The following is an 11,201-nucleotide window of genomic DNA, read 5'->3' as shown; positions in this document are numbered from 1 at the left end:
ATAGTACATGGTCATGACATTTTTTTCCCTTCTGCAATAGAGCAATAGTTCACCCACCCACGTTTATTCAGAATATATCTATGATAGTTTCATTTTCCTTTCAGGTTTTTATGCACCCATGATCTGAAAGTAATTCCAAGAAACTCCACTAAACCTCCACTTGTCTCTTCATAGTTTTATGCAGAAAGTATGCTCAGAAAATGGTAAATGCATATTGATGACAGTCAAAGTTAATTTGTGCATAAAGGTATGTCATGATATATTAGTACTCACAAAACATCAATAACAGATCTACTTTATGGAAATGCAAAATAATAGAAGTTTGAAAAGATAGGAGCAACATAGCACATGAATGTTTTCTCCCAGTAACTAGGGTGCCTAATTCAGGAGTGCAATAAAGCTTCAATTTTCATTGAACTCTTACTGTGAATTGATCTACACGGCGATGTTTTGAGGCTAGAAAATGCAACCTCATAGATGTTATTCTATCATATTCCAAGTAGAGCATAAAGCAAGTCCATATTGTAAATGCGTATGCCATTGATAGGTGGGCCCAAAACCTGAAACAGAAAAATTCTTTTCTTAATGCAATGTCCAACATTATCTCCTCTAAAATAAAAAAGAAAAAAAAAGTGGTATCGAACACCAGAACCAGCATGAAACATTTATGCAAATGGAAATGTCGGTGTTTAGAATTAGTACACATTACTAAGAGATGCTGCAGTAGTTCATCAGAAGATCTATGTAAAAATTGATTATTAAGAAAGGAATGTACACCTAAATAGAGTACTGTATAAACTTTTCAATTAAAAAAGAATGACCACACTAAAGAGATAAAAAACGCCGCTGCAAAAGGACCAAAAGTATTTTGAAAGTAGAGGAAAAGATATACATGGAATTTACAGTACACAAAGTTGAGGCATACGACAGAACTATTCCACCCTCAATAAGCTGAGAAATAAAGCCACAGAGAGCTTACAAGAAGTAGGATTTTCAGTAGGGAGAAGCAACATATGATCTCTTTCAAATTTCAATACTAATTAAATAATATAGTTTGAGTTAGGCTACAGAAAAGAAGCACTAAGAAAAAGTAGTAGAACGAGTAGACCCAAATACAACTGGGAATAATAAATAGATGATATTATCAATAGCATAAATCTGAAACTGATAATGATATGGATGTGAACTGATGGCCTCATGGCAGTAAAGCAGAAAATGACCTCACGTTGACATCCAAGTTTTTGGCAAACATAAATTTTTATTTCCTTCTGTGGTTCTATATCTGGCAAGTAGGTTGGGGTTGGGCCTGGGACATCAAGGTTACGTCACACAACATGGCAACCAATGCCAAAAGACAAGTCACCGCCAAATAGCTAACAAGATACCTGATGCACTCAAAATCCTACATCCTTTATGGATGAAATTGAAGATGGTGGAGACGAATTTTGAATTTTCTGTCATCAACTCTATACACACAATATTTATCAGAGATCCAAACTTTACAAAAGCCAAACAAATGTGACACGAACAATAAGGCCCGACTGATCATGACCTTTTGTGCTAAATTGTGGGTCACTCCCGAGCGGTTCCTAGACACTCTGATACAGTTTGTGAATTGGCAAGTCAATTGTGAGGCAAGAGGGAACATTTGTAACTAAATTGTAGTAAATTAGGATTATGTGGATATGTACACTCAAGATACTATCCAGTGTTCTTCTTGCAATAGTATGATGGTGTTTTAATTTTATTTTTTATTTTGAAAAGTGTAATTATGAGGATAAGTTCATAATGTGTCATCGTTTACTGAACCTTTTGTCGTTAACAATATTAACAGAGGTTCACCCAATAACAATGGACTCACTTTCCCTGAAGTTTAGGAGAATGATGGTGTTTTAATAAACAAGGTAACAGTTTCCATGGCATCATTTTTCAGTTTTCTCTAAGAAACAACCCATATCCTTAAAATATCCTGAGATGCTGACTTGCAACAAAGTAAAATAACATTAGATATTTTTTCACTAGGCAATGGAATCACATCTCCTTTTCTTATAATCAAGTAAAATTGTAAACAGTTCCTTAAGCTATTTTATAAAATGGACATGTCATATGAAATTGTTCATCCAATCTTCTTATACTAAGAACAAATAAGATACTTTGTGGCATAAATTCTTGCCTGAAAATAGAACAAGATTTCAAAAATCATGTATCAATTTGCAATTAAAAACTAAGAAAGAAATGAAATAAATGTACGAAAATTTCATACCTAATACTTACCCAGAATAATCATCGATGTCACCCACACTTATATTGTTCAGATCAAAGCATCAAATTTCTACATGGCAAGATTGAATAAAAGAAATGTGAAATTTCTGGATGGAAAGATCTAAAAAAAGAAAGAAATGTTGGGGATGGAGAAGAACTTACTCCCGTAATTGAATTGGAGAGACTCGAGTGTTCAAGATCTTCATATGATCTATCCAATGGCATCCAATGGCTATGACTTTCAGGAGAACATGGCGGGTGCAGCTTCACCGTCTCAAGGGGTTCCAGTATCTTCAAGTATTCTCTTAGAAAACAACTATATTTCATGGCCTGTGAAAGGAAGCTGGCGAAATTAATTACTTTTCGATGGAGGGGATGATGCTCCTCCTGCTCCCATAGGCCCGAGTTACGAAAATTGAGCCTGAGAAAAAAAAAGAAAAATAAAACTTATATCAGGTTGGCAAAATAAATAAAACAATATATATACCTTTTTTTTTTTCCTATATCACCTGTTCCATAAGCGTATGTAAGTCTGTAAAACAAACACACACACACATATATATATAAGAAGCAAGCAATATGAAATAAAATATTCCCACCCTTATCTGAAGCAAGCAATGTGAAGTAAAGTAATCCCACCCTACTCTTAATCAAGCTAGCAAAAAAACTTACTTAACTACTAGACCCTTATCAATGAGACGAGGTGGAGGTGGTCTGCAAACCATAAATCTTGCATCATCGACCTGCCTGCAGCAACAACACAACAACATTGAAGGAAATTACACTAACGAACGGATACAACCTCTATCTACAGAAGTCTACATAAAAAGGGGGAATAGATATTATTTAGAACACACCAAAAAAAAGGATATTCTTTATAACACAATAAAAGTAAGTAGAAATTAAAGGGGAAAAAACGACTATTTCATAAAATTGGAACAGAAATCGAATAAGAAACGCTTGATCTGATGAGGAACTAGGGTTTGTATTGCCTTATGTACCAAATTCCAAATGGGTTTATAGGGCACTCGTTAGGAAAAACCATTTGGATTGTAGGAATTTTCTAGAAAAGTTTGGAAAGGAAAAATGTTTCCAAAATTTCCAACTTTTATTACACCCTAAAATAGATAAAATGTTGCTGGAAACGTTAATGCAAAGTCTAAAATTTTTGGGAAACGTGGAAACACTAAGATCCCTTGGAAGAAAAAAAAGAAGAGAAAATACGAAATAAAAATATTCAGATTTGAGGGAAAATGAGAAAAAAAGGCTAAGAAAACTCACTTCATGTAGGCTTTTTTGGCCGTCTCAGCATTCAATTTGGCTTGCCAAAAGAAGATCTAATCGATGAAAACCGATAGAAGATCGGCCCAAAAGAAGGGATAAGGAAGGAGGGAAACGTACCTTGGATTATGGTTTTAAGGAAAAAAAGCAAGAAAAATGTCTATTTGGAAATAATAAGCAAGCAATATATATATGGGATAAAATATTCCCACCTTGTAATCTTGTGAAGAATAAGGATGGCAGCAAAAAACATACCTAGCTACTCGACCTTTGTCAATGAGAGAAGGTGGTCTGCAATTCAGCCAACGGAGACAACGCATAAATCTTAGGTTGTGATCCTGTCTGTGACGGTTGTCCAAGTCCAAGTCCATTGCAGTGACCGCTAGTCCGAACAATAAGAAATGGCTGCCACCTCTAATCTCACTTCTGGAAAATCAAAGAACATAAGCCGACCTACATGAAAACACAGTACGAAGTCTACATAAAAAAAACCACAAATCAATGAAAAACCAGAAAGAAAAAGGGGGAATAGATATTCTTTAGAACAAAATAAGAGGACGTAGAAATAAAAGGGCTGTTTCACAAACATGACTTGGCAAAAAAGAAAAGAAAAAGAAGAGAAAAGGAGATGAAAATGAAAAACAAACAGCGTTTTGTTGGCGAGAAAAGGAGAAGAGAATTTGCTCACACAGAGAAAAAAGTCAGAAAAACACAGGCATTGATCTTCAAGCTCTAACATGTTTTTCTTTTCATTTCTTCTCAGCAGAGTATAGAAACCCCATAAAGAGACCGGCCAAGATTGCTAAGGGTGGAGTTTTGCTCCAAGGCAGTGTTCCATTAAAAAAAAATCAGGGTTCCATAAGAACCCATGCCTTACGTTTTCTAAACCCATGTTCCAAAAACCCATATTTCAGAAGAAAAAAAAATGAGGTTTTCCTTTTCTTTTCCGCGCGAAGTGGTGCAACTGAACAGAGCCTAAAGAATGATTATCTGAACAGAAATCAAATGACTACGTGAAAGAAATGCCTGATACCTATTAGAGCGTAGTGATTAGATGCAGGGCATTGGGCTTTTTCTTTGTAGCGTCCTTAGCGTGGAAGGGATTTAAGAGATGGAGGAAAAACAAGAAAAGAGGAACTCAACGAGAGAGACACCGAGGAGCTTGGGTTTGTAACTTCCTATATACCTAAGGGGAGTGATATTTTGATTACATTCACCCCTTCGAGGATAATTTCACCCCTCTGTGTCAGTCCTCACTCCTCACCAGATTTTACATGGTGCAACTGTGCAAGCCCATCTTCAAACTTCAATTTTTCAAAATAGACTGTACAGTTATCGACGCTGTCCCAATTAATGGGCCACAGCGTAAATCGGTTGTGCCCGTTTCATAGGATGATCTTAGCCCTCCTATTTATAGAGAAACTGCATATTGTGGAAACCTCTATGTAAATGATTTTAGGGGCACAATCTATTTATGTTGTGGCCCAACAAACTATGATCATCCTATGGTGGTAGAGTCAATTTTGAAAAATATTTAACTCTAAAAAATCTCTCTAATCCCACAGCTAGTACTCTTCTAACTTTGAACACGAACCCTTAGTGGGACCCAATAATGAATGGTTTAGATCTTTGAAAGGGTGGACACCATAAGCACGTACTTTAAAAAAAAAAAAAAAAAAAAAAAGTCACCTGAGCTTACCTTGGTTGACCATCATTTGTTGTGACCCAACGTAAATAGGCTCCGAAAAACATCTCCCTTGGATGATCTTAACTCTTCGTGGAGATTAATATATGGTTTTGTCATATTAGATCGGAGGTTAGGATCATTGAGATGAGTTTTGGGACATAGACTATGTACCTTAAAGCTCGATTAATCAATGGTTTGGTTCTTCTAATAAAGTGTTCCAGTGAATTTTCAAAAAAATATGTGTTATATATGGTGTACAGTGTACACACGTTGGGTCCCGGTATCTTTTTGTAGGTGAGCATATATTTTGACAAATACAATGAAGCCCATCTTGTTCGAAGATCCAAGCCGTTCAGTTGTTGGGCCTTAATCTTACTACATTGTGCCCAAAAATCAGCTCCATTGGATGATCCTAACCCTTTAATCTATGGATAAACTACACGATATAGATATAGAAATCTCTACAGATCGAAGAGTTTGGGTCATCCAAGGGAGACGGTTTTCGTGGTACAATATTTTTACGTTGGTGCCTATCAACTTAAAATGGTTTAGATCTTGTTCATTTGAACAAGGTGGAACCCACTTTATTTTTAAAAATATGTGTATTTATTAGAAAATTCACGGCGACACTTCGAATATCCAAACTGTTCATTTGATGGACCCAATGTAAATAGGCATTTCTCCATATGATGATCCTAACTCCCCCGTCTGTAGAGGCTGCATCATCCTATGGAGTTGAATTTATGGGGCAAGGCCTATTTACGTTGGGGCCCAACAAATGAACTGTTTGGATCTTCGAATCTGGTGCGCCCAAGAGAGTACTAGTTGTGAGAATAAGTACAGGTAGCCCCACCTGATTCAAAGATCTAAACAGTTCAGTTGTTAGTCCCCTTCAAAACTATTTGTTAGGAGAAGTAGAAGGATTCCAGCATTTCCAAATTCCCAAGCAAGAAGTGTAGTGATATATTCTCTCCCATTTCTTCCCAGGGACTCCCTTCGGTGTATTTATGACTACTCTTTTTTAGGAAGCGGCAAAGGGAATACAAAGGAGCGAATATATCATATCCCTTTGACAAAAAGTGAAAATTTGGAACGTACAAAAGAAATCAAGAGGCTGGTATCATACTCACTTCTGTTCTAAAATGAAGCAGCTAATGAGCTCAGATCTAAGACAGCAAATGTGTAAACTAACGAAGCAGCCTCTAAGCACAACAGAGAAAGATAACTTTAGAAGCTATCAAATATCAATTATTAAGCATCTTACGCTGCCAAAAAAAACATACCCGTCTTGTAAGGACCTGATATATCTTAATAAATTTGGGCCTACCCACGGCTTATCAAACAAAAAAAAGAAAGCTGAAAGTAGACAGTCCAAAAATAGAAACATCATTTGATATCTAGCATTAGATTTTGGACCAGCACCAAGGGTGCATGACAGTGATTAAACAGGTAGTGGGTATCTTCCAAATGCTTCCAAAGCTGAAATTCTAGGGATGAAGCAAACAACAAATTACAACCTTCGGGTGTTTGATTTTATTTCATGATCATTTTAAATGTCTTATCAGAAGGATTGCAAATTCAGTGGTTGTGCAATTTTACAATATGCTTTGTCTCCCGCCATGCTCTACATAAAAAAAGTCTATGCAAACATACATAGGAAAGCATTCTTCTTGTTTTTTTGAATGTCTGGAAAGCATTCTTCTTAAGAGCTTGCGAGATATAGAATTCACTATCAAAGGATTCAACTAAATTGAAGCACTTGTGAATCAGATAATATACTGTGACATCAGTGTTTACCAATAGATGAGTACATCTAGAACACGGCAGAGTAGATAAAAGGCAATGGCTTTTCAATGTCATGTAACACATGCCACCACTTAAAAGCGTCTATACCGTAAAATCGATTTTCGACGGGCTCGGCTAAGTGACTTCGTAACCTAAACGTATGTTTTTTCATACTTTCTCGGGTCTAACCTTCACCGGGCTTGTTTAGGCAGTTCATACCATCCATACATAGTGTTTTGATATAAGATCTCAATTCTTCCATGTTTCAGCAGTAGCATATTGTTCCATGAAAGAAAGTCAAAATGTCCCCAATTGAACTAGAAATAAAAAGAATGAATGGCTAGTGTCCCGGAATAGAACATATGATTGAATGAAATGGCTGGTGTGGCGAGAAAAAGAAGTGGCTGGTCCCATGTACCATGCCTGCTCTTGTCATGCAGGCCTTTGGAATGAATCCGACACTGACGAGTCTGAGAGTAGGGCTTGAAAATCAGAAAATGCTAACCAAAGAGCAACTGGCAAAGGGAATACTCCCGATGGAGCGTGCATACAAAAAAAGTGCCATAACCACCGCCTTGATTTTGGGCATGGAGGACTAGAGATGCTCTTGGGGTGAAGAGGAAACACTGAAGAACTCAGGTCAAGGTATTCATTATCACTCTGAAAGGAATAGAGTGGTGCTCCCAGGAAGAGCAGTCATGCCCAGTTTTCTGGAACTAACTTTAGAAATTAGAACACATGCTCCTTGAGCTAGAATGTTATCATTGTTAGCATAAGCATAATTTGGGATCAATCTAGGAAGGATCCACCGAGATTGTTTACCAAGGATGTTACCATTGTTAGCATACACATAATTTTCTCTCTATTAACACAAAAGCATACTTGATGTTCATATCAGTCCTACCATAAACAACAACTCACTCCAATGTCAAATAAAAAACTAACAACTTATTTCTAACTACAACTTTTTTCCACCACACAACTTCAGTTCGTCTATTTGGTAAAGTAATATAGGCTATTATATTGTAATATATTGTACACACTAAAAATAATAATACTTGCAATCATACTCCAATTATCTGCGACTTAAAGTCAGCTGACGAAAGCCTTATTATGTGACGTCCTTCCTGATTAAACAAAGTGAAATCCATCGCTCCTGTACTTTCTGCGACCTTCATCTTTATCAGATACCTGAGTCGTTTATTACTTTATTCCATAAGAAGAGTTAATATATGTTGTTAAAACTATTTATCTGAGTGATGTTGGTAATGCCTATATCTGAGGGTAGATGCGTCGCTCTCGAATCCGTAGACGTTGCACTTGACTACAGCATCCGTGGTTGAAACTTTCTTGAAACTGATCAGACAACTGATCTGCGTGTATGTACATCAGGCGAGCAGTAATTCTATAATAGGTCGCCTATAATTTAGCGGAATGTTAGAAAGGTATATAAATATGAAAAAATAAAGATGAAAATGAATGGAAATAAATTATGAAATTAACACGAGTTTAGACGGCTGTGACCGACAGTTGGTGGATTATGGCTTTGTTGCTCCTCTACTTCTACAATGGTAATCTTTTTTGTTATTGGCAAAATGGATGCAATATTCGTTGGTGATGAAGAGGATAGATAATATTCTTGTTATATACAAATTTGCATCTCTATCAGAAGCTAACTTGAAACAAATGTAATATAATTTTTTCAACACATAGAGGGTGAAGCAAAATAACTTTCGCAGGAACCTATCAATGTTTAATACCAGTTAGATATTTCCTCTCCACCAACGCGCCTGGGATTGACTGTAACTGAAGTATATGTAGTACTTGATAATGAATGGCCTATAATATGCAATAGGCAAGAAGTTAATGAACATTAAAGACAGTAATATATAATTATGACTTAAGAAGTTGATATGACCCTTGATACTCAGCAATCCGAACTGCTTTGGCCATCAAAAAACTGTGTGATGCCGGGCAGAAGATAGGGCCGTGGCCAATTTTCTCTGGCACTAAGTCAGTTTTGGCACCCCATAGAGTCAGCACAACATTATGGTTACTGGTTAAGGGGAAAAATAAGTATTTAGAAGTAAATATTGGTGAAATTATAACTGAATTCAGAAGGAAGAGGGGAAAAGATTATATATATATATATATATATAGAGAAAACGGTTCCTACACATATGTGTAGAGAGTTCTCTACACACTAGCTTAAAATACAGTGGGGGCCCACATTGTTTGGGTGATCCAAGCCATCCAGTTTAAAGGCCCTCACATAGATAGGGTGTCTACAAAAAATCAGATCCATAAGATCATCCCAACCCTACGATTTGTGGAGGTAAAATGGATGTCTTTAAACCTTCACAAATTAGTCCATTTTTTGCCTCCACAGTTCGAATGGTTAGGATGATCCTATGGATCTGATTTTTTGTGGACACCCTATCTATGTGAGGGCCTTAAAAATGAATGGTTTGGATCACCCAAATAATGTGGCCCCCACTGTATTTTAAGCTAGTGTGTAGATAACTTATCTACACATATGTGTAGGAACCGTTTTCTCATATATATATATATATATATATATATATATATATATATATATACTAAGAAGCACGGGTACGTGTACGGGGTGCGGGTACAACACAACACGGGTACGCGGGTACGTGATTTTCCAAAAAACCCGGGTGCGGGTACGTTCGGGTACGCCGAATATAATAATATATTTTAATATTTTATTATATATTTATAAAAATTACAAAAAATTAAAAAAACAATAGGAGAGCAATCAAATAATCAGTTTTGGGCTCTCAATTGGTAGCCACAATCTCAAACAATGAAACAAGTACCTAACAAGGGAACAAAATTACATAAAGCCATTTTGTAGCTCACTTTTTTACAAGAGAACAACCAACTAGCAGCATATTTTTTCCTATTCATTTAATTTATCTAAGGTGTATGTTCTCTCCTGAGAAAATGAGCCGCGAAATGGTTTTTTGCAAAATTGCCTAGCAAACCCATATACAGCAGTAAAACTTATTATGGGACTAGCAAATCCCATGTACAACAGTAAAGATCTAGGGTTTAAGGCCCTGTTCGTTACAGATTTTGAAAACCGATCGTTCTCCCAAAACCTATTTGTAGATTATGACAACTGATTGTCAGCCCTAAACAGGTTTGAGGCTGATAATCAGTTGCCAAAATCTCAAACGAACAGGGCCTAAGTTTGGAGATTATGAGCTATGACAACCGATTGTCAGCCCTAAACCTATTATTGGACAAAATAGGTATGGGGAACACAATCAGTTGGCATAATCTCAAGGAAAAAGAAAAAAAAAATGGGAGAAAGAGAGAGCAGTAGAGAGAGAGAGAGAGAGAGAAAGGAATAGAGAGAGTTGTAGAGAGGGAGGGTGAGAGAGAGAGAGAGAGAGAGAGATAAATACCTTTGTGAGAGAGGGAGGGAGAGCCGGAGAGAGATTTTCCGTCGGGAGAGGGATCGGGAGAGGGAGTCGGGCTGAGAGAGAGAGATTTGTGTTAGGGTGAGAAATAGAAACCTAATTCTTTCTTTAAAGTGTTTTTTAAACATCCCCCCCCCCCCCCCCCCTTACTCCACACAACCTACCCATTACATTGTATGTCTCATTTAACCCCCCACTTTTACCCCCCACAGCCCCCCGTAACCCGTAACTTAAGTAAAAAAAAAACAAGTGGAACGAGTCGGGTGCGTCGGGGTGCGCACCCCAAACGCACCCGACACGCACCCAAGTCCCAAAATTGATTTTTTTTTAAACCCACAGTTGGGTGCGTACCCGGTACGTACCCGTACCGGATACGCACCCGACACGGGTACGAGGGCTTTTTTAAAGTACCCGTGCTTCATAGTATATATATAAGCCAAGGTAACTAATCAATGTTTAGAAATAGAACCACCAATGGGAGATGTCTCATCATCAGCAACAAATGTCAGCTGCGACAATCCATCAACTCCAAGAAAGAGAGGCAGAGAGGTCGGGATAGTGGATAGTCATCGAGGTCGGGATAGTCATCAGAGAGCCATCTAAAGAAGGTATAATCTATATACACTCTTCTAGAAAGCCAAGGTAATTAAAAAAACTAATAACTCCATCGTGAAGTTGATGATCATCCACAGGTGAGAGACCCTGAAGAAGTTATCGGGAAGGGAAAAGGGAAA

At 37.2% G+C, this 11,201-nt stretch overlaps 1 protein-coding gene and 1 pseudogene across 7 annotated transcripts in view; both read right to left on the bottom strand.

The window, feature by feature from the left end:
- Positions 1 to 11,201, bottom strand: part of LOC143882270 (ATP binding microtubule motor family protein) — a 32,584-nt gene that overhangs the window by 18,516 nt on the left and 2,867 nt on the right. For 3 of the 7 annotated variants that reach the window (XM_077385777.1, XM_077385780.1, XM_077385783.1), the window contains 3 exons: positions 3,799 to 3,996; positions 2,935 to 3,009; positions 2,750 to 2,794 (listed from right to left, as the gene is read on the bottom strand). The gene's annotated coding sequence lies outside the window, so the exon portion shown is untranslated. Of the gene's footprint in view, positions 1 to 2,749; positions 2,795 to 2,934; positions 3,010 to 3,798; positions 3,997 to 4,231; positions 4,795 to 8,085; positions 8,435 to 11,201 lie in introns of those variants that run through there. The other 4 variants (XM_077385775.1, XM_077385776.1, XM_077385778.1 and 1 more) reach the window with 4 other exon arrangements.
- LOC143882399 (small nucleolar RNA snoR74) lies at positions 1,787 to 1,937 on the bottom strand (annotated as a pseudogene).

Source organism: Tasmannia lanceolata, unplaced genomic scaffold, assembly GCF_043159265.1.
Source record: "Tasmannia lanceolata isolate RefF3 unplaced genomic scaffold, GAP_Taslan_0.1 ptg000007l, whole genome shotgun sequence".
Classification (NCBI taxonomy): Eukaryota; Viridiplantae; Streptophyta; class Magnoliopsida; order Canellales; family Winteraceae; genus Tasmannia; species Tasmannia lanceolata.
Note: the sequence above shows the minus strand (reverse complement) of the source record. Positions and strands in the feature narration are given on the sequence as shown.